The sequence below is a fragment of the Dermochelys coriacea genome, chromosome 8 (assembly GCF_009764565.3).
Source record: "Dermochelys coriacea isolate rDerCor1 chromosome 8, rDerCor1.pri.v4, whole genome shotgun sequence".
Taxonomy (NCBI): domain Eukaryota; kingdom Metazoa; phylum Chordata; order Testudines; family Dermochelyidae; genus Dermochelys; species Dermochelys coriacea.
In genome coordinates, this window is record NC_050075.1 from 57,659,888 (window position 1) to 57,681,760 (window position 21,873).

Genomic DNA, 21,873 nt, shown 5'->3' on the forward strand with positions numbered 1-21,873 from the left:
TTGATCCAAACTAATTTCAGTCTATTGTGTAAATACACAAGCTAAAATATTGCATATTTCACACAGAGAGCTTTTAAATTCTACTTTCTTGGTGAATAATATCACAACTTTTTAAGTGTGTGCTTTGGAGATTGTTTCATGTATTGATTTCATTTGAACTCTTTCAAATCATAAATCTGATGTATAGTTTGTCCCTGGCAAGAAAGTAAGAGTAACATTGAACTAAAATGTTAATATAAATACTATACAGATTGAAAACAAAAATAGAAATAAAAGATAATTTCCATTTTTAATATCATGTGACTCATAATAAACAGTACCATAAAAAGGGTTTAATAAATGGGTTAATTTTGTGTGAGGGAAATTGCTGCTATGGAAATGTAATGCAGTGTCTTGGTACTGGAAATGGAAAAGGTTGGTTTTACAGGATACAATCAACTGAATCACTAAAAAGATCATAATATATTCTCCAGCCACCCTTTTACAAAGCGAAACAAATACTGATCCAATGAGGTGTTTTTTCCCTATGTAAGAAATGCAGGACTGAGCTGCTGGGCCAACTAAAATGACCATACATCCTGGTTTAACCAGAACAGTCATAGGTGTTCACATTCACAGCCTTCCACCCCCCATCCTTTGTTCTGGGTGTAATGGCCAGCACAACAGAGTCCTGGTCCATGACAAGGATTCCTAGGTGCTATGATAATATTACTCCTAATAATAAAATAGTAAGTAGAATTTGCTCTGCATTTGCTTGGAAGAAACAGTTGAATAGGAAGCATTTATTGTGAATAGTGTTTGTAGTGGAGAGTTTGAAGGCACGTAGGCTACATCAGAACTACTTTTGTCTTGCTCACAGTGAATTTTAACATTGTTTAATCAGTGCTTCATATTGCATTGAGAACAATAAGCAATTGAAAAAATCAGCCCCTCACAGAAAGAGTCATGTTGCTGTTGGCTGAACAGCTGACTGTAAGAACAAGAAGTTTTGAAATGTGTGCTGATCCTTTGTATATCTATTTTGCAACCCTAAAATAACTGTGTGCAATCAATTTCCTGCTTCCAAATCTATTGCAAACCAACCCTGATTTCTGTGAATGCAGTATGTATGGTTTGCAAGTATTCACCTAATAGACTGTGGATTAATTTTAGTTCTTTGGTTTGGTTTGTAGGAACTCTTCTGTGAAGGAGTGTGCTCATAGAACTGAGTTGGGCCAGATGGGCTCAATCAGCTAAGCAGGCTGCAAACAGGGGAGCTTTAGGCTAGGCCTAGAGGCAGCTAATTAGAGACAAGCTCACTTGTGAGGGACAGGAAGGGCTTCTACAAAAGACAGGAAACTGGAAGCGGTGGGGGCAGTAGACAGTCATTGGGAGGAGTGTTTCAAGGACTGCAAAATTACTTAAAGTTACTCCACAGGAGGAGGGAGTGAAGAGCATGGCAAATCCTGAGGAGAGGCTAGTTCCTGCCTGGGCCCCGAACCCCATGGCCACCTCTAACCCTAGCTAGGGTAGCCAATTTTGGTTGGATGTAATCCTAGAGGTTTCATCACATTACATAATTATTAATTAAAGCTTAATCCTGGAGGATTGGCAACCCTAACCCCAGTCCCAGTATGCTTGTATTTAGAAGATGAAGATGAATGACCAGACCAGCCTGCCTGGGCTGGGGCCAAGGGGGAAGGACAAGCAGGAGGGGGCCCTCAGGGAGAACGTGGGAAGGGCCATGCCAGGATGTTGGGGGGAGGCACAGCCTTCCCCTGCCTACGCTACCCGCCACCTGTGCTTGATGTACTCTGCCCCCAACAGCTCCTGAAAGGGAAACCACAATAGTGACCTGGCTGGAGGACTGAGTCATGAAGAGGACAGCTGTGGCTCCTGAAAGCTAAAGATGAACTGCAGAGGAGAAAATGGGGTAAACTGCTGGAAGGGGTGTCTGCCTGATTGAGCTAATCTCCAAAACTGCCAGGGGGCAGCACCATCTAGTGGTGAGTACAGCAACCCATCTCATCTTCATTTGAACTATTTTCTGTTCATAGTATGCATTCTGCTTCCTAAATCACACTAGAGAGAAAGTGGGTGAGGTAATATCTGCTATTGGACCAGCTTCTGCTGGTGAGAAAGACAAGCTTTCAGGCTTACACGGAGCTTCTCTTCAAGTCTGGGAAACATACTCAGTGTGTCATAGCTAAATATAAGGTGGAACAGATTGTTTAATGTAAGTAGCTAACATACATTTCAAGGTGAAATGGCCCATTAACACCACTCCAGTCATAGGTGGGAGAAGTAGGTAGGGAGCGAGGAAGTATTAGTGGGTCAATAAGCCATAAATCTAGTGTCTCCATTCAGTCTGATTTTTAGTGTCTAGCAAAGTAATGAATTTAAGTTTCCAGGCTCATCTTTTGAAGGTGAAGTACAGATTTCCTTGAGAATGAGGACTAAGAGGTGAAGTATGGATTGATCATTTTGTGAAAAAGTGTTTACTCACAGGTGATACGGTGTTTGTCTTTTATCATTTTCCTGTGCAAGTTCATTTCAGAGGGTAGTGATTGTCTGGTTTCATGCACGTAGTTCTTTGGCATTTAATGCACTGGATAAGGTATGCTATATGTTGTGGTAGGCATGTGTGGTGCCCATGGATCTTGAAAGGTGTGTTTGTGGGGAGCAGTTGTAACCCACACACCTCCAGGGTATGGTGCTTTATTCCATCTAGTGGCAATGAGATCACTTAGACAAGAGATTTGAGTCTGCTCTACTGCCTTAGCTAACAGGTAGTTTGGCATTTAGCTCATGCAGTAGAGGTGCATGCACTAAGCTCCAGAAGTCCCAGGTTTGATCCCACCCACCAACAACTGGGGTCAGTTGGTGTTACACATTAATAATTGTTGTGATATGTCTCGGTTTTTCATCTGTTCTGGAAGGGTCTGGTACCATTTTGGTTTTGTGTGGCTTGGTCTGTGGGGAGCTTGCTTCTGATAATGAGGTTGGAGAGGCTGGGGGTGGTGAAAGGCCAGAAGAGGGGGTTCAGGAAAGTCAGATGATAGCTTCTACTCTCTGATTCAACAACTGAGACTCTTGAAAACAAGATAATTAAAATAAAATAACAAATGACTAACCTGGAATAGCAAATAACAAACAGGGAATGTTTTCATTTGTGCACAATAGCTTTTTTTTTTTTTTTTTTTTTTTTTTGCATGTAACTACAGGTATTTGTAGAAACAGCCATTGCCCAAACACTTCTTCAAACAAAACCTGTTTGTATGAATGTTCCTGAACAAGAAGGGACATGAACACAGCTGAAATAAACTGCCATTTTGACTCAGAAAAAATGCAAACACTGATCTTGCAACAGCCCAACTTGCATCGTAAGTAGCTTAGCTCAAACCCTTTGATCAGTGACTTCTGAAGTCAATTGGCATTTTGTCCATTTGGAGTTTTGTCAGTGCAAGCAGGATCATCAATAAAAGAATTGCCATCATGCTTCTGTGAAGAGAACTTGCTTTCTTAATAAGAAAGAACACATATCAATATCATCCTCTAATTTCTAAAACTTTATTTCACTATCATTATTTCAGTTAGATTCTCCTAATGTCTGCATTAATAAACTTTATTAAATAAGACTAATTTAAATTCCAACTGGAAAACTTATCCAAACTTGTTTCCCAATTAATATATTTCAACTCTTAAATTCTTACTAGGATAAACATGTAACATGTAAATCTTTAATGTGTATGTGTGTGTGTATATCACTGTCGAAAGCAAAATTAAATTCTGTTAATCTTTTAAAAGTCTCAACATGAAATCCTGATCTAAATGAAATCTTTTTTTGAAATTTTGCCCTTGAATTTCATGGAGTTGGGATTTCACTCCCAATTCACAACTTGTCTTGTGTTACATTAGTTGCCTCAAACTGTTTCTGTTCCCCAACAGCATAAATTATGAAGCAAACATTTTTTAAAGTGAAATTTGTCAAATTTACTATGGTGAACTAGTACTGATCCTACAAGAAGGTTTTTTTTAGCATGTATTTTGGCTGACTGCTGTATAGAGTATTGGCTTAAAACAGACCAGCCCACAACGTTTTGGCACCTGAGGCGGGGAGCTAAAATGATGCCCTGATAACCCCTCACCTGAGCCAAAACTTTGAAAGGTCTCAATTCTGCCTTCTTCCTGTTCTACTCCTCTCATGGTATTGCTCTGCTACCTACCCCAATAAAGAAGACTAATAACTTAAAATTTTTGAACAAGGCATTTTAAGTTAACACTTAACTTTCAAACGCCTGAACAGCAAATGTAACTTTTCTTGTCTGTATAGTAAACACTGGCATTTTTGTGTGTTAGAATAATCAAGGTGGTGCTTTCTGTGCCTTCTTGGTTACAAAGATTTGAACTGCTTCCTGCTGAAGGTCCACAGTCTGGGCCAGCTCATGCTCTATTGAGATGGTTGCAAGGCTGACTAGCCTCTCCTGTGTCATTGTGGAGCGTAGATGTGTTTTTATTAACTTCAGCTTGGAGAAGCTGCATTCTCCACTGGCAACTGTTACAGGAAGTGTTAAAAGTATGCGCAGAGCAACAAAAGCATTTGGAAAGAGGATGGTCATCTTACTTGTGCACATATATTTCAGAACAGCCTTTGGAGTTGATCCTGCTGAAACGTATCTTGAAAGGGCTTTCAGTTCATCACCTAAATCACTCGCATCAATATCACATGTGTCAACACTGTCTCTAATGCCCTGCATTGCTGGTGTAGGTCTTCTTCAGGTATAGTGAGGAGTTTGGGAATATCATACAACATCCCAAATGTACTGCTGTGTTCCTTGAGCTGCATGAAACATTATTCAACTGACTGTATTGCACAATCTAGCATTTGGTAAAGAATTCAACTTTGAATGGTTGTTTGGGGTCTCTTATGGAATTATCCTGTGCCTCGTAATCAAAATGTCGTCGTCTTTGGTGACTCTTGTATTTTTGAATGGGTGGAAAATAGCTTCAGTGTGAAGTTCCTTTGCCAACTTCTGTGCACTCTTTAGAATGTTTTGAAATCCCTCATCTGACCAGTAAGACTGTAGGTATGACTTTGCTGTGTCAAGTTGTTCCATTGCTCCAGCTATATCAAGGTCAACACCTTGGAGTCTCTTGTTTACAACATTTATTTCAAACAGTATGTTATGCTACAACACTAAGCCACACAGAAATTTGAAGTTATGTATGTGATTTCATTTCCCTCTGCCACTGTTCTCCCATGAACAGTTCCTGTCATAGCATTATCCTCCATGTTGGCAAATATGGCATCATCTATCTTCTCAATTTGGTGTTTGATAGGCTTTATCACCTCCACTCGACTTTCCCATCATATGGCACTCAGTGGTTTCAGTGTCGGAGAGGATGTTCCCAGACGTTGCTGCAAAATTTGCCATCGATGAGTTGATGCAGAGAAAAATACATAGATGCTTTGAATTACATTAAAAAAATTCAGCAGCCTCACTAGAAGCTGAGGCTGCATCACTGACCACCAAGTTAAATGAATGAGAACTGCAGGAGACAAAAAAAGCTTGAGAGTTTAACTCTTGGATCCGTGTCTGCGCTCCTCTGTTCTTTCCTCTCATGTTGGCACCATTATCGTAGCCCTGACCTCTCATGTCAGCTATCACAATCCCATATCTTCCAGCTTTTTAAGAAGCACACTTGTCATACCAGCTCCTGTAGTATCATCAATGTCAATAAATTCTAGAAAATGCTCTCAGTCACCATTACAGGGACATTTTCACTAGGTTGCTGCTACAAAACGCACCGTTAAAGTAATTTGTTCTGTTCGGCTGATGTCAGGTGTGCAGTCCAGAATAATGGCGTAATACCTAGCTGACTTCAGATCTGCCACAATCTTCTGTTTTGACTTTTGTTGCCAGTAACTGTGTGATCTCATTTTGAATCGTTTTTCCAAGGTAGCGGTGTGTGTACATTTCTTGGGTGGTGACTCTTCTTAGATGCTTCTGGAGTACAGTGTCAAACTCAGCCATCAGCTCCACAATTTTAAGGAAGTTTCCATTGTTTGGCATGTACAGCTGATCTGAAGTGCCATGCAGTGCTAGGTTTTGGGTAGCAAGCATTCTCACAATGGCAGTGAACCTTTTCGGAACATTTTGCCAGTAAAGAGACTCTGATGCAATCTTCTCTTGATGCTGATCATCTATGGTGGCCTTTAACCTGCGTCTCATCTCAAGCCATTTCCACCTCTGGAGTGCTCTCTGGTGATTTGTTGCCTTTTTGTGGCATGCCAGCTTTCTAGCCAGATTTTTCCAGTCCTTTGTTCCTGTAGAACCCAATGTGGCTGGAACATTAGCCTGGAAGAGTTTCCAATAAAAACAGTATGCAGCATTCCGGGTTTTTGAGTACATAAGCCATGGCCTCTCCACTTTGTCACCATTGGGGATTTCACTCCAGTAATGTGTGGGATGGAAACTTCTATTTTCATTGTCTTTGGGGAACGTGAAGTTTTTCACTTGCTGTGGCCTATGCAGTACGAGGAAGTCCCTTGGGCTACTGCTCAAGTGGGTCCACAGTTCTGGATCATCTAGACTTAAGGAATTAAACTCAGCCGCAGCCGTTTCTTGCGCCTCCACCACACTTCTGTGATCTACACTTTTCTTCAGGAATGTGCATGGTTACATCCATTTGAGATGGAGATATGGATGCTGCAGTATTTGCCAGGTCACCCGCACTCTGACTAACTGGAAGATCAGGCATCTCCTCACCACTCACATCCTCACTGGGGCTGGAAGGCTCACTGTGAACATTTGTCAATGTATCTCAGGAGAGTGCCTTCCTGCTTATGTAAGGGGACAGTTGCCCCCTTACTAACATTCAGTGGGGGTGTTTTGGTTGGCTAGCTCCCAGTACTAAAAAGGGGGAAGGTTCGATGGGGAATCAGGACCTGAGACTGACAGCCCACAGGAACAATGGGGAGAGGTCAATGCTCCAGGTCAGCCTGAATGACAGGGCGAGCAGGCTAATCGGGGGCCAGGGAGGTCCTGTCCTCTGTGTGAGCTGGAATTGCCTGGGTCAGACAGAGTGGGGCCGAGGTAAGGAGAAAGCAGGAGCCCAAGCTAAGCTGGGGAGGGAACCAGAAAAGAAGTCCAGAGAGAGCAGCGCCTGTCCTAGGAGCAGAGCTGCAGCCCCAAAGCCAGAGACACAGCCCAGAGAGAGCAGACTTGCCCTGGGAGGAGAGCTGCAGCAACCAGAGCCAGAGGGTCCAGAAAAGCAGCCCACAAAGCAGGTCAGTGCTGGGAGCAGAGTCACAGAAGCAGCCTGCAGAGCAGACCTGTACTGGGAGCAGAGCTGCAGCAACGAGAGCCAGAGGGGCCAAAGAAGCAGCCCTGGGAGCTGGAGGCAGAGCAGCAGCAGCAGTGCAGAGACAGAGTGGTGCAGCTGGGGCTGGAGCAGTCTGGAGCTGGGTGCGGTGAGCAGCTGAGGAGACCGAGGGGGACCCTGGGCAGCAGGCCCTGCCCAATGAGACGCCTCAGCCAAGGGGCTCTGCAGGCCAGGCTTGGATCATAACCCCAACAGGGAAGGGGCGACACTGGGAAGAAGGGTCCTACCACTTAGAATGTGAGGCCATTACCAGAGCAAGTGTCCAACCCATAGCATCCCTGCAGCAAAGTCAGGGTCTGAGAAGAAGGCCTGGGACTTGCAAGGAACAGACGGTGAACTGCCCTAACATTCCAGAGACACTGTGATGTTCCCTGCCACAGAGCGGGTTGATGTTTCCTTTAACCTTTCCCATTTTCCCTTATTCTTTTTAAAATTAATTGTTGATTTAAATAACTTGCATTTGCCTTAACTTGAATGTAATGGTCAGTGGGTCAGAGAAGTGCCCAGTGCAGAGAGAGAACCCCGTAGTGGGGACACCCTAGCCCCTGTCCTAGGTGACCACAGCAGGGTTGGGGGTCGAGGCCCCCAGGAATCCTGGGCCCAGCCTCGTTGGGGTTACGAGGACTCTGCCAGACAGGAGAATGGAAGGGGAATCCTCAAAGGCAGGGAGGCCACTGGGTAAAGGAAGTGGGAGCGAGGACTCGGATCCTTTCGCTAGCCCACTTCACCGGGGTAGTGCAGAAGCCAGGAAAGTTCTCCACAAGAGCGGGACTGTTCCCCCGCTTACACTTAGTTAGAAAAGTTTCCTTTGCTTGCTTTGTTTTTCTGAATGCTGCCCCAGAGGGGCATTTTCTTCTTTCACTCATGACTGTTGTTCTGTGCCAGCTATAGGGGCTCTCAACACTCAATTGAAGGGGACAAATAAGCAGGCTGGTAGCAGGGCCTGAGTGAGGGAAGATATCAGCATCTTAAGGGCCTAACTGGCTCCTACTACTTCAGTTGACTGCCTGTTCTTCTCAAGTGGATTCAGGGAACAGGAAGCTCCCTGAGAAGCTGGTGTTTAATCAGTCCAGGCTCCTGGGGGTGCTAGAGAGGTTAAGAGGAAGAGGCTCCTCCTCTCTCTCTCTCTCCCTGCAGCTCCTGCGGCTTTCTGTTATTCCTTCTCACCTTTTCGCCTGCCTGCCTGTTATGTCTCTAGTGCCCTCCTTCCTCCAGCCCAGCACGCCACCATCTCTGTGCAACTAGAGCAGAGAGAAGACATATGCACCAGCAGCAGACACGATTTTCTATACTCTGGGTCCTAGTGGCTCTCTCCCACAGTCTGGCACCTCAGTTTGCCTCCTGGTAAGGCCAGCGCTGGCTTAAAAACATTCCTATGGCCTCCGTGCTATTATATCTACCTATATTCAAAGAGCAAAATATTGGGAGCAGCGGGGTTGTGAAGTGACAAACATTTCCTTAATTTGAAAGGAAGTGAACCTGGAGACTGTGTGAGAGCAGTGTCTCTCTGCTGCATCTGAATGAAAACAGAGTTGTAGCTACCTCATAGCTATCCCTGCTGTAGGTAGGGTGATTACTGTATACTTAAAGACCCAGTATGCAGAGAACAGTGGAATCTCTGCTAAGGCCTTGTCAGTGGGGTTAGGTTTTTTGGGGGGCGTGGGGGGAGGGGTGTTAGTAGTATAACTGGTTAGAGCTGGTTTTGTAAGTGATAATTATACCCGTACAGCCCCTAGAGTTTGGATGCTGTTTTACCAGTTGTGATGTGTCTGACAGTTTGCACCATGCCACAATTGCAGTTTGGTGATTCCCTTTACTTTCCTCTATGGAGCAAGTATGCACATCTTCCATGTTGGATGCAGATATGGTTTAGAGCTGTCCATATGCACCATGGGGAGGAGAAGCCTGGCTCTTGCACAGCTGGATCATCAATTAAATTTTTGTTTGTCTGCAGCTGCCCAGGCTTCAGACCATCTTCTGTAAACATCCTTATTTACTGCCAGGAGGGCTGTGGCATGAGACCAGGAGGGTTTTCTTGAGTTTAGTTGGTGGCAAGGGTGGTGGTCTAGGTCAACTTAGTGTGGTCTTTGCAATATCTTTACGTATTCCTTAACTGTTGCAGCATCTCATCAGATGCTTGCTGGTGCAACGTTAGCCAATACTGATAGCCATGGAAGTGGTGTTGGTGAGAGGGTGCCACTGAATATGTGAAGAGCATTGTTAATTGTGGTGCCCACTAAAATGGCATGTGGGCTTCAGTTCCAAACTGGAGCACAGTGTTCCACTGTGGCATGGACCAGGGCTAGTGCAGTATTTAGAGTGTACTGATGTTGCTTCCCCAAGAGGTTCCCGCAAGCTTCTGTATGATGTTGACCCTGGCATTCATTTTCTTTTTGTTTTGTTCAAGTTAGCAATGGAAGCTGAGCGTGTGGTGCAGGGTTATCCCCGGTCACCGCGGATAGTGATCGTGCATAAACTGTGATCCACAGACATTGGTGTTTAATGTCTTCTTGGCCTGGGTGGTATCAAATGGAAAGCTGAGAACTGTTTTTGAGGTATTTGGTTTTAACCAACACGACTTGAAATAGGTTTCTAGTGCTTTTAGATCCTGTTCTAGAACCTATTCCGAAGTTTCAAATGAGGAAGCCTGAGTAGTGAGCACAATGTCATCCATGTACTTGAAGTTGGTGGAATCTTAATGGTGTATATAGGTTGAAAAGTGCTGGAGCTAGAATAGACCCTATAGTCTTACCATTATAAAGATGACCTATATAAATAGTTTAGAAATAAGCTGTACTGAGCCCACTCATACCAGTTGAACTGTATTAACGCTAGGTGGCTTGTATCGCTTTAATTGCACTGGTACAGTTAAAGCTGTACAACTGTTTGTGCAGATAAGGCTACCATATATAAACCAACCATCCCAAATTGTGCCACCCTTGGAACATATCAATTTAGGAATTGTGGTGGGCTTACTTGGGATGTCAGTCTGATGAAATATTTGTATTGTGGTGTGTGTGTATGGTCCTATGCCTCCCTACTCCCTCCACCAAATAACTTCATTCAGAGTTTGTTTAGGTTTTTTACCACTTTTTTAATGCATAATGTGCAGCCAGGGTTGGTTTTAGGGGCAACCGAGCAGGGTGGTTGCTGTGGGCACCAACTTCATCTCAGTGATGCTCAGCTTTTTCCCTCCCCCTTTTCAGTTGCTATGTGGGGAAGGAGAGCTGTTTTCCACCCTGGCTGGTAGAACACCTAGGGCCAGGCCTGTTCACAACAGACCAAAATATTAAAGAGCACAACAATTCTTTTAAATATTCAATAAATTCCTCATATTGGGGAATTACAGTTTTTGGGTCATTCCAATCAAATAAAAAAAAGCTGAGGCGAAAGGGAAGTAGAGGGAATAAATATTAAGACAAGTATTTGTCTATGATAGTCCATCCCCATATAGATAGATAGATAGATAGATAGATACTAAGGTCAGAAGGGACCATTCTGATCATCTAGTCCGACCTCCTGCACAGCGCAGGCCACAGAATCTCACCCACCCACTCCTACGAAAAACCTCACCCATGTCTGAGCTATTGAAGTCCTTAAATCATGGTTCAAAGACTTCAAGGAGCAGAGAAGCCTCCCTCAAGTCAACCATGCCCCATGCTACAGAGGAAGGCGAAAAACCTCCAGGGCCTCTCCAATCTGCCCTGGAGGAAAATTCCTTCCCGACCCCAAATATGGCAATCAGCTAAACCCTGAGCATATGGGCAAGATTCACCAGCCAGATACCCAGGAAAGAATTTTCTATAGTAACTCAGATCCCATCCATCTAATATCCCATCTCAGGGGATTTGGCCTATTTACCCTGAATATTTAAAGATCCATTACTTACCAAAATCCCATTACCCATCATACCATCTCCTCCATAAACTTATCGAGTAGAATCTTAAAGCCAGATAGATCTTTTGCCCCCACTGCTTCCCTTGGAAGGTTATTCCAAAACTTCACTCCTCTGATGGTTAAAAACCTTCGTCTGATTTCAAGTCTAAACTTCCTGGTGGCCAGTTTATACTCATTTGTTCTTGTGTCCACATTGGTGCTGAGGTTAAATAATTCCTCTCCCTCTCCTGTATTTATCCCTCTGATATATTTATAGAGAGGAATCATATCTCCCCTCAACCTTCTTTTAGTTAGGCTAAACAAGCCAAGCTCCTTAAGTCTCCTTTCATAAGACAAGTTTTCCATTCCTCAGATCATCCTAGTAGCCCTTCTCTGTACCTGCTCCAGTTTGAATTCATCCTTTTTAAACATGGGAGACCAGAACTGCACACAGTATTCTAGGTGAGGTCTCACCAGTGCCTTGTATAACGGTACTAAAACCTCCTTATCCCTACTGGAAATGCCTCTCCTGATGCATCCCAAAACCGCATTAGCTTTTTTCACAGCCATATCACATTGGCAGCTCATAGTCATCCTATGATCAACCAATACTCCAAGGTCCTTCTCCTCTTCTGTTACTTCTAATTGATGCGTCCCCAACTTATAGCTAAAATTCTTATTATTAATCCCTAAATGCATAACCTTACACTTCTCACTATTAAATTTCATCCTATTACTATTACTCCAGTTTACAAGGTAATCCAGATCCTCCTGTATAATATCCCAATCCTTCTCCGAATTGGCAATACCTCCCAGCTTTGTATCATCTGCAAACTTTATTAGCACACTCCCACTTTTTGTGCCAAGGTCAGTAATAAAAAGATTAAATAAGATTGGTCCCAAAACCGATCCCTGAGGAACTCCACTGGTAACCTCCCTCCAACCTGACAGTTCGCCTTTCAGTAGGACCCGTTGCAGTCTCCCCTTAAACCAATTCCTTATCCACCTTTTGATGTTCATATTGATCCCCATCTTCTCCAATTTAACTAATAATTCCCCATGTGGCACGGTATCAAATGCCTTACTGAAATCTAGGTAAATTAGATCCACTGCATTTCCTTTATCTAAAAAATCTGTTACTTTTTCAAAAAAGGAGATTAGGTTGGTTTGGCACGATCTACCTTTTGTAAAACCATGTGGTATTTTGTCCCATTTACCATTGACTTCAATGTCCTTAACTAATTTCTCCTTCAAAATTTTTTCCAGGACCTTGCATACTACAGATGTCAAACTAACTGGCCTGTAGTTACCCGGATCACTTTTTTTTCCTTTCTTAAAAATAGGAACTATATTAGCAATTCTCCAATCATTCGGTACTATTCCTGAGTTTACAGATTCATTAAAAATTCTTGCTAATGGGCTTGCAATTTCAGGTGCCAATTCCTTTAATATTCTTGGATGAAGATTATCTGGGCCCCCCGATTTAGTCCCATTAAGCTGTTTCAGTTTCGCTTCTACCTCTGATATGGTAATATCTACCTCTATATCCTCCTTCCCATTTGTCATGCTACCATTATCCCCAAGATCCTCTTTAGCCTTATTAAAGACTGAGGCAAAGTATTTGTTTAGATATTGGGCCATGCCTAGATTATCTTTAACCTCCACTCCATCCTCAGTGTTAAGCGGCCCCACTTCTTCCTTCTTAGTTTTCTTCTTATTTATATGGCTATAGAACCTTTTACTATTGGTTTTAATTCCCTTTGCAAGGTCCAACTTTACTCGACTTTTAGCCTGTCTCACTTGATCCCTACATGTTCTGACCTCAATTAGGTAGCTTTCCTTGCTGATCCCTCCCATCTTCCATTCCCTGTATGCTTTCTGCTTCTTCTTAATCACCTCTCTAAGATGCTTGCTCATCCAGCTTGGTCTACAACTCCTTCCTATGAATTTTTTCCCCTTTCTTGGGATACAGGCTTCCGATAGCTTCTGCAGTTTTGATTTAAAGTAATCCCAGGCCTCCTCTACCTTTAGATCCATAAGTTCTTCAGTCCAATCCACTTCCCTAACTAATTTCCTTAATTTTTGAAAGTCAGCCCTTTTGAAATCAAAAACCCTAGTTGCAGATTTATTTTTGTTAATCCTTCCATTTAGTTTGAACTGAATTAGCTCATGATCACTTGAGCCAAGATTGTCCCCTACAACCATTTCTTCTATGAGGTCCTCGCTACTCACCAAAATTAAATCTGAAATGGCATCCCCTCTAGTCGGTTCAGCAACTACTTGATGAAGGAATCCATCAGCTATCGCATCTAGGAAAATCTGAGCCCTATTATTATTACTAGCACTGGTCCTCCAGTCTATATCTGGGAAGTTAGTCTCCCATGATCACGCAGTTTCCATTAGTATTTACTTTATTAAAGACATTAAAAAGGGCTCTATCCATATCCAAATTAGATCCCGGAGGTCTATAGCACACCCCAAGCACTATCGTAGGAGAGGCTTTACTAGTTTTCTTCCCCAATGTAATTTTTGCCCAGACAGACTCTGTCTTATCCATTGCATCGCTTCTTATTTCTTTACATTCTACCTCATCATTGATATACAATGCTACTCCACCCCCTTTACCTTTGTTTCTGTCTTTCCTAAACAGCACATACCCTTCAATACCTGTAGTCCAGTCATGACTACTATTCCACCATGTTTCTGGTTTCACTTCCTGCACCAGTAGCTCTAGTTCCTCCATTTTGTTACCTAGACTCCTCGCATTGGTGTACAAACATCTTAATTTTTGTTGTTTGGCCTCGCTCACATTTTGTACCCTATTAGGCACAGTCATTCTACATCCAGTATAACCTATTAGACTAGTATCCACACCGCCCTCACTCCTTATATATATTCTCCTACCCACGGCTGTATCCATTCTTACTTCATCTTCTTCCCTCTCAATGCTAAAATCTGGCGTGGAGATTTTCTGGACATCTCCCATCCATCTCCCCCCAATTCCTAGTTTAAAGCTCTCTTTATCAGTTGTGCCAGCCTGGATCCTAGAAGTCTATTTCCTTCCCTACTGAGATGAAGTCCATCCCGAGAGAACTGACCTCTGTCCATGAATGCCTCCCAGTGGTCATACATCCCAAAGCCCTCCTTATAGCACCACTGCCTAAGCCATCTGTTGACAGTCATAATCTTGTCAGACCTTTGTTGCCCTTCTCTAGGAACAGGAAGCATCCCGCTAAAGATCACCTGAGCCTCAATTTCCTTAAGCGTCTTCCACAGCCTAGCATAGTCTCCCTTAATATTTTCCAGCGAGAATCTAGCCGTATCATTTGTTCCCACATGAAGGATAATTAGGGGATTCTTTCCCGCTCCCTTTAGGATCCTTTTCAACCTCAGGTCTACATCCCGTATCTTAGCACCCGGAAGACAGCACACCCTTCTATTCTCAGGATCAGCTCTAGTTACAGGCCTGTCTATTCTTCTCAATAAAGAGTCCCCGATCACATAGACCTGCCTTTTCCTGGTGACAGTGCTATTCTCTAGTGTCTCCCCTGTTCTCTCTGGCTGCAAGTTCTTTCCATTCCTATTTTCCCTTACAATCTTCTTCAACCCATCCTGTATCCTCTTGGGGCTCATATTTGGTGTAGTCTCCCTTGACTCTTCCCCTTTTTCTATAGGGCTAGCCTCTCTTCTCTTCTTCCTTACCCTTCCACCTTCAGCGACTACCTGCTGAGCCCCTTCTTCATTTTCCAACTCTGCAAACCTGTTCCTAAGCTCTATTTCTCCTTCACTAGCCCGTCTTTTTCTCTGCCTGGTTCTTTGAGTCACATGTTTCCACTGACCACTTTCCTCACCCAGTCTCCCCTCAAAATTCCCCAGCCCTGTTTCCATCCGTGAGTCTGAGCTTTTCCCTTCAGATACCTCATATCTTTGCTCCATCATCTGCTCAAACCCCTTCCTAAACTCAATCAGACTTTCCACCTGCATCTCCAAACCTCGGATCTTTTCCTCCATCAGCTCTATCAGACGGCATTTCATGCAGAAAAAACTCTTACCGGTTCCCCCCTCCAGGATCATGTACATACCACAGCTTCCACATCCAGTCATCCTCAATGTGTCTTTCACTGCAGGAGTCACTCCCACAGCTGCCTCTGTATCTGTCATCTCCTTCCCACCTAAATCCTGTTAATCTGGGAAACACAAGCCACACCAAAAAGACCCCCCCCAGCAAAAGCAAACCCCAAACAAGCACCACAATCCAAACTCCCCTTTCAAACTCCCCTGTTTAGAGCTCTGTTTGCTAGCTCCTATATGTGTGTGTATGTGTATATATGGAGAGGGAGAGAGGGGGGGAGAAGGGGAGAGAGAGAGGGGGAGAGAGAAGATAATTTTACTTTAATAAATAATTGACTTTTTAAAAACCTCACTTGAGCCAGTTATTCATTTATGTACTGAAATGAGAATAAATAAATTAGCCTTTAAAACTTAGTGACCACTCTAAAGATTCCAGCTGTAATAAAGATTCTGAAAGAGCAGATGTAATCTTCAATTATTTCTCCGATAGCATCTGAACCAGACTTTGGGTAATCAGTACTATAAGAAGAAGGACATCTCCCTTTTACATATGTTGGAAACCTCTCTACAAGTGCTACTCCGTCCTTGCTGTGTAGAGAATCTGATCAGATAATTCTCTTTGCTGCATTTTACCACCTTTGTATCATGGAAACTTCAACAAAGAGCTACCAATAGTAAGATTGCCAGGAGAAGCCAGTCAGAGAGGAAGGAGGATGAAATGGCTGGACTACAAAATATCAGTTTGCAGCTGATTCTGATGTAGATGTTTGGTAAGGTATGTTTGTGCGTTTTAGAACCTGATGGAAAGACTCACGCTGACTTTAATGAGCTTTGGTTCAGACCCATAAATGCAAAGCAAAAATGTGATCTATATAAAATATATTTTTTAAAGAATTTCTTAAGGGAATCCAAGCAACTCATTAAGTCTGAAGTAAAGTTTGTCTATTCTTTATTCTTTTAAATAGTCCAAAAAACAACACAGCGTAGGACCACAACCTTTGAACTGCTATTTTGTGTGCAGACTAATGCCCATTTGTACCAGTCACAAAACTAGCGTGTAACTGGGCACAGTTAACATCTCTGGTGAAAGGAGAGACCCAATATGCAAGGTTGTTGCAGGTCAAGGCTGAAGTGCATTAACAGAAGTGAGTGGGAAGTTAGCACAGCTAATGTCTGATTGTAATATGCTTGTCTTTCTTACCTTCACTCCAAGTATATTTTTAAAACCATGATAAATAATTGCATATGATTTAATCAATAATATGTTTGCTGAATAACAACCTTGGCACTATACATAGTTCCAGTAAAATATCTGCACGTGATGTCACTCTAATCTTCAGAGGCTCAAAGCCTGCCTGGTATTCAGAACGCTATTTTTTCTTATCTATTCTGGCAAATTAGTCTAAACCAGTTCTCCAAACACTTTTGTCAGTTAAGAGTTTGTCAAATGGAAAAGTGAGGATTATCAGCCCTCTCTCCCCGCTCTTTAAAACTATGGGCACATACTTTGATGTATCCATTGGGGATTTAAATACATTTTGAATATTGTCTATTCACATGTCTCCATTTACCCTAAAGATCAACTTCAATTCCAAGAAAATATTTTTAAAATTAAAGAATCCATTGGGCCAGATTCAATCAAGATCCTCAGCAGGGTGCATATCTAAAATGAAGTCCCAGTGCAACTGGAAGCTTTGATGGCAGACCCTATACCAAAGCCATGGAAACTTAACTCCTTCTCTCCCCTAGAGGTGAGTTCTTCAGAAGAAGGCAATATGAGCAGAAAGTTTCACTGCTACTTCCCATGCTTACTATCTATTTGTAGGTGCAACTGTAATACAAGCTCCAACTGAGATCAAGGCCGTATGGTGCATTATAAACACATGGTGAGATTGTCCCTGTCTCAATGAACTTGCAGTCTAAGTACTCAAAAAGACCAATTTTGTGGGGAGGAAAACAGAGGCATAAAGATTAAGTAACTGGACCAATGTCCTGCAGCAGAGCTGGGAATAGAATTCCTCCTGAGTCCCACCTTAGTATGCTGTTCACAGGGTCAGATTGTTCCGACGCTTTGCTTATATCCGAAAATAGAGAATTCAGGCTCCAGCACTGTTAATATGGCACTATTTTTAAAAATATTTCTAAAAAAGCATACTCTAACACACAAACTAGGTATAATCTCAGATGTTAGGAGCTACACCACTTGGGATCACTGTTTCTTACCAAGATTCATATGTTTGCCTTTTAAAGTCCTGCTAGTTGCCTTAGTTAATGTCTTAACTTATCACAGTATTTTTAGTATTCTATCTAACTGCTCCTTTTGTAGTAATACAATAAAGGGAAGCTTAGGTAATGCTACAAAGCCTGAGTTTACCTGAATGTTTGATTAAAAGAACCAACTGAGACCACTTTACTTTCCTCCCCTCCCCCCCATGCCAAACTTCTCCCAAACCCCAACCTGAATCTTTTAGAAAGTTGTTTGCTGTTCTGTGCTTCTCCCCTCCCTGCTCCACATGAGATGGAGAGAAGCTAAGAGAGCAGCTGATCCCATGGTAATTCTAGCCTAGCTTCAAGCGGGAAGTATTGGAAATCTTGAAAGAAAAATCCATTCCAGCTCTGCAGACTAAATATTTTGGGTGGCTTGACTGGAGTGCACGGAAGTATCCAAGCAAGAGTTCTCAATTCATTTTTTTTTCTTACACTGTGGGCGAAATCTATTTGCATCTTTCATGCAACTGATCTTACCATAAGCAACGGAGCTATAATGATGTAGACCAGCAGAGGATCTCCCTCTAGAGTGGCATACTGGGTTATGTGTGCTTCAAAGGGGTTAAACTGACCTCTTCATTCTACGGTATTTTGTAATTATATATGTGAAACACACTTGTATAGCTCTTGTGGGAATTAAGGCTCTGAACCTGCAAGGTTCTGAGCACTCTGGGCCCTATCCAGTGAAGTATCTAATCATGTGCTTAACTTTAAAGATATGTGTAATCCTATCCCTATTTGTTCTCAAAGGATTTAAGCATATGCTTGTAATTAAGCACTTGGCTAAGTGCTTTCCTGAATCAGGCTTTAAAAAAGGAAATGCGGTTACCAACAAACTGTTGGCCAGGATGATTTCTGTTATATACTCTCTAAAGGTTAAAATATCTGAAGCTGACCTATTTAGAAATAAGGAAAGCTGGAATAAGTTATCCTGCATCTTGGGACAATGCAGAACTGCTGTTGCTGCACTACAGAAATTGTGTTCAGTGCATCTCAAAAGGAAAACAAATTCCAGGGCTTTGTTTATCTGAAAAATGGAAAAATGGAATGTACATGATTGATCAAAGCTCACTGAAATCAGTGGGAAGACTCCCATTGCCTTCAATAGGCTTTGAATTAAGTCTCTCTCGACTCTTTTCCCCCCCCCCCACCCTGGTCCTGTCCTGTCCTGTCCCGTCCCGTGCTGAGCATCCACGGCTTCCTTTGACTTCCTTGGAAGCTGCAGGTACTTATCTCTGAGAATCAGTCCATAAACCCTTAGGTTTTTACTTTCTTTTCTGTTTTAAAAGCTATGCTTATGGCACTGAATTACAGGTATTCTAGTTCTAGCACAGTATGTCTTAAACAAAACACAATTTTGTACAACATGCAAAAACGTCAATCTTTTTGATGAGGTAAAACTTAAATGAAATCCATACTATGCATTAAAAATAATGTAATTGCTTTTCTTTTCCATAAAAAAGTGTATTTATCCCTTGCCCTTCTCCATAATGTCGTTTGCCCTGCAGTAAAATGAATGGTTCTGAATCTTCTAATGGGGGATTTAAAAGCTGCCTCTAATATTGAGAAATGTTACCTTTTCTAATTCTTCTCTGAACAAAAAGACATATTTCCCAAGCAATACCCCAACTTTGCATTTGGAAGTTTTTTCCATATTTTGCTTACATTTTGAAACTCACTATTGTAAAAATCTTGGATGGGAGAAAACTGTGGTCTCATAATAAAATATAGACTGAAAAAGCAATCTGATGAGAACAATCTATGCCAACTCTCTGATTTAAGACAGTTTTCTTTCTTTATATTAGTTTTTTACATATGGTACCACCATTATACCTTTTCTCTTATCTATAGCACATTAAATATTTAAATTATAAGGTTTGCTATCTACAGTTTATAAAATAAGCCTTTCACTCAAAATGTAGCTAAAGTGCATTTGGCATTAACTGAAAAGGTCTTATTTTTATATATGTGATGCTTTGCTTAAAGTTGCTTCTGCCATCCATTTTCAGGGTCTACAAGTTGGATATTACAAAATGGAAAAATCATTCCAGCATGAAACTTGATATAAAACCACAGGGATGCAAAGGCCAGCTTCTAATTTGGCGTAAATCTGCATGGGTCAACTGAAGTCACTAATTTATATTAGCGGAGGTGGTGGCCCTAATTTTTTAATTAAAACTTTGAATATTTTTCTGTGCTTCTAAGTACAAAATCAAAGGAAAGAGACCCAAGCTGAAAGGTACTCCTTTGCATCCGTCTGATTCAGAAACAGTAGCTTCTGGAATTTGTATGGCTACCCCAAAATTAACTAAAGTGAAGTGTTGTGTGTTGGGTTTTGGGTTTTTTTTTTTTTTTGCCTGAGGCAACTGTCAAAACTAGCAAATAAAATGCAAATCTGAGTAAGACTACTAACTTAAATTCAGCTCTGGCACAAACTTCTGCAATTCCTTTTGACAACGTTAGGACTAGGGAAGAATTTAGTATGCTGGGACATATCTCCAGGTAGTATGAATTAGTGTTGCTACATTGACTTAATGGAACAATACCAGTTTATACCACCTAAGGATCTGGATTGCAAACATGACAGGCACTGTGTCCTCTGCCACCTTTCCTTCACACCATCCTCCCCCCCACCCAAAAAAGTGTTTTCTCACCAGCACCTTCAGGCAAAACTTCTATTAACACTGAATAAGGACTACAGGATTTGTTCCATTGACTAATTATGAAATAAGCTCTTTTCAGAAAACAAAAATTCAGAGAAGTACTTAAGCTTGTCACTTACAGTAAGGCCACAAATTTCTCTGGCAGTGTTAAAGGGCCTTAAAGGGGGAATCAGCTATTTTAAGCTATTTTACCACTCATCTGTCTAGAAATAGCTCTGAATCCCATTGGCAAAGCATGTGTCTCCATCCCCTCAAGAGACAGGTCAGTGCAGAAGATAACAGACTTATACCACTTCTTGTTACTCCGTTAGCACAAATGGTATAGAAGTGTGGGGACATACATGTTAAGTGTGTGTAAAAATTCAAAACAAAACATTCCCTGCATAATCTTCTCCCAGTGAGGAGAGGATGAGAGAACAAACAAATGACAGATACTAGTCCTGTTGCTTAATGCTGTAGTGAAAGGCACTCAGATACTGTGAGTGTAGTATAAAGTCCTGTGTAGATACATGGCTAACCAAGTTTGCACTTATGCTAGATGGATTCCGTTGTACTGTTAATTCACTTGAACCATAGAGGAGAATAAACAAAATGTGCCTCAATAAAGGTTTCAGAAATCCTTATTTGAGAACCCTACGTGGGGGGGTAAAACATTTGTTTTTGCTAAGTCATTCATATCATACTAATTGTATCAACTATGGAGTAACTAGTACTTTATATTGTGATAGAAAATCAGGTCAATTGTCTGTTCATATTAATCTCTGAAAATGTACCTAGTAGCACCAAAAGCCACACTCCCTGGGAATAAGAATTACTCTCAGCAAAAAACATTAGCAACAGGAAATTACAAAGCAAATGTTTCTTCATTATTCACTAGAAATAGCATCATCAGAAACAGCATTATGATCAAAAAAGAGAACTGTGTCGAAGTTTTCTTTTGCCATGGCAACCATTGCTGCAAAACAAATGCATGCTTTTTGGGATGAAGGATAGACTTCAGTAGACATAGTATTATGATGAAAATCAGCTTTGTGCAGAGAGTCCCACAAGTTCTAGATGCCAAATTTCTCTCTAGCCTTATTCTGAGGTATGGAGTGGTGCATAATTCTTGTGGTAGCCCTCTGACTGAAATACATTTTTATCCTTGAAGCATTTACCATTAAGGTATGTCTACATTGCACACCACTAGTGGTGGTGTGTACACTAGGTGTAGCTACACAGTGCAGTGAAAAGCAGGTTGAATCCACGCTGTGGTGTGTAGCTACACATCTTAATGAAAGTCTAAGGAAGTGGGGAAAGGTTCTAGCAGCAAGGAGTTACTGGAGTCTTTCCCTGCTGCCTCCGCTCTGCCAGACTCTTTCCCTCCTGCTGAAGTCTTTTGCTTATGGTGGGGAAAGACTTAAGCAATGGAGAGGCAGTAGGATACTACACTTTTTTTTTTTTTTAAAGTGTAGGATAGACAGTGGAGGCATTGCTTGGGCATGCAGAGACCCATATAGGGTTCAGGTGTGTCTTTACATGCTTAAACAGTGCCTCACTGCTATACCTGTGCTGGGGAAGGGGGGAATATGCATTCTACATGCCACTGTAAGGATTGTGCATTGTAGACATACCCTAAGTATGAAGACTT

At 42.0% G+C, this 21,873-nt stretch overlaps 1 long non-coding RNA gene across 1 annotated transcript; it reads left to right on the forward strand.

Moving 5' to 3' along the window:
- Positions 1 to 1,278: 1,278 nt before the first annotated feature.
- On the forward strand, positions 1,279 to 15,922 carry LOC122455513. Its single transcript, XR_006273734.1, has 3 exons — positions 1,279 to 1,985; positions 9,773 to 9,920; positions 15,803 to 15,922. It is a non-coding gene; the product is annotated as an uncharacterized LOC122455513 (long non-coding RNA).
- The last annotated feature ends 5,951 nt before the right edge of the window (positions 15,923 to 21,873 follow it).